Source organism: Nannospalax galili, unplaced genomic scaffold, assembly GCF_000622305.1.
Source record: "Nannospalax galili isolate Female #2095 unplaced genomic scaffold, S.galili_v1.0 scaffold510, whole genome shotgun sequence".
Taxonomy (NCBI): domain Eukaryota; kingdom Metazoa; phylum Chordata; class Mammalia; order Rodentia; family Spalacidae; genus Nannospalax; species Nannospalax galili.
In genome coordinates, this window is record NW_008329677.1 from 1,813,577 (window position 1) to 1,815,704 (window position 2,128).

The 2,128-nt window shown below is 40.1% G+C and overlaps 1 protein-coding gene across 1 annotated transcript in view; it reads right to left on the minus strand.

The window, feature by feature from the left end:
• Positions 1-2,128, minus strand: part of Cfap61 (cilia and flagella associated protein 61) — a 319,254-nt gene that overhangs the window by 68,647 nt on the left and 248,479 nt on the right. The window lies entirely within an intron of this gene.

Consider the following 2,128-nt stretch of genomic DNA (forward strand, 5'->3'; position numbering starts at 1 on the left):
ATATATATTTGGTCTTTTTGAGATAAGGTCTCCCTGTAACTACAGCTGGCCTGATTTGCTGTGGTGCTATGGAGACGAGGCTGGCCTCCATCTCACAGAGATCTGCCTGCCTCTGCCTCCCAAGTGCTGGGATTAAAACATGCATCACAACGCCCTGCCTTAAAGAACATAAGATCACTCAATATCACTATTTTTTTGTCATCCAATTTATACATAACAATGGACAGAAAGATGCCACGTAACAGAAGATCTAGCTCAAGAATAAATATTTTTGCCTTCTCAAAGACTTGTATCTGTATACATCCTATTTCCCCCATTTTCCTAACTTAAAAAGTGTCTGGCTCAGCCTCCTTCCATCTTCTTTTTCCCATGCCTGACACTGAGGTCTCACTAGGTTCCTCCCTGGGATTACCTCATCTATTCCTGGATCTTCAGGTTGCCCCATTCCTAGGTTTTGAAACAACAATCTTAAAACTTTTTAGAATTACATTTTATTTATCTATTGTATGTGGGCATGTGTGTGTGTGCATGTGGAGGTCAGGGAACAATTTGGGGGAGTCAATTTTCTTCCACATTGTGGATTCCGGGGTTTGAACTCAGGTTGTCAGGCTTCATGGCAAATGCTTTACTCACTGAGCTACCTTGTTGGCCCATAAACCCAACAATCTTGCCCCTGAAGGATGTCCTAGAGAGTATAAGCTGGAGCCGCATATGGACCAGGCTGCCTCCTGCCCTATGGTTTCCTGCCCTGGAACAGCAGGCAATGGCCGGCAGCCACAGAGCAGCTATTACTTGGAGTCTCACTCTAACTCTGAAGTTTTCTGTCTTCCTCCACACTTTTCGGCTCTCTCCTTGTTTCCTACTTAAAATAGATTTCCACCTGTATAGAAATAAAGAAAGCTATTTGATTTAAATTAAAATTCTACATAGGAACAATACCATTAACCTCTTGGGCCTTTGACATTTTTCAGAATTCACCACAAAAATTCTTCCACCTATTAATTTTATTTTTCTAATTAAACCTAGGTTTTGATAACACATTTAACAAAAATGTACTTTAAAGATTTAAAGTTTTTTAGTTCTAAAGATTATTAGCAGGACTGTAGTAATATTTACAGTAATATTTATACTGTTTTGGTGCAGGTTTTCAGTTTTTGCTATATTTGGAGTTTCATAGTGGTATTATCAGACTGAAAAAATAAATCTGGCGATAATTTGATAAACCTCATTCACATGTTCAGATAAACACTTATTTGTCAAGTTCTTTTCAAGGTCCCGGGGATATTTTGGTGAAAATATCAATGCAGATACTATGTAATTGGTCAGGTGGATACCAAGAGAAAGAGCAGATTTTGAGAACCACAATAACTGTGGCCCAGAATGGCCACACAACCTGCCAGGAACCCAAGAGGCGTGGCTACCCGGCCTCAGTGGAGGAGCTTTCATATGGGGTCAAGCACCAATTTCTATCTCTTTTTTTTCTGTCAAAATTGTATTTATTTATTTGTGTGTGTATATGTGTGCACACATTTGTTACGTATGTGGGACACACGATGTGTGTGAAGGCCAGAGGACAAGCTCATAAGTTTTATCTTAGTAGATACCCATTTTTTTTTGAGACAGGGTCTCTGACTGGCCTGGAACTCACCCCATAGGCTGGGATGGCTAGTCAGTGAGCCCCAGTGATCTTCCTGACTCCAGCTCCCCAGCTCCAGGTCTAGTATTACAAGAGTAGGCAGCCACATCCATTGTTTGTTTTCCCATCAATTTCAAGAAAGTTCTGCTTCTAGTATGGTGGCCCAACACCCTGAGGCTGAACTTCCCACAAATAACAGCTATGCACTCGAGTCAAAATAAGAGAGCAGCTACTAAGGGTTCTGATTACTATTTAAAATCAGGCAGATTGTGTAGGACCACAAAACTTTGAAGCAATGATCAGCCTGGGGCCAATTTCCCTTATTTGGAAGCTTTTAAAAGAAAATAGGTAGTTATAGGCACTTTATGTTCTAATAGAAGAGTCAGTAAATTTTAAAGTCATATCCAATTTTTCTGGTTACAAGAATAAAGAGGGAAAATTCTATTAAAACAAGCACAGCTTTAAACCGCCCCCTCCCCAGAAACATATATA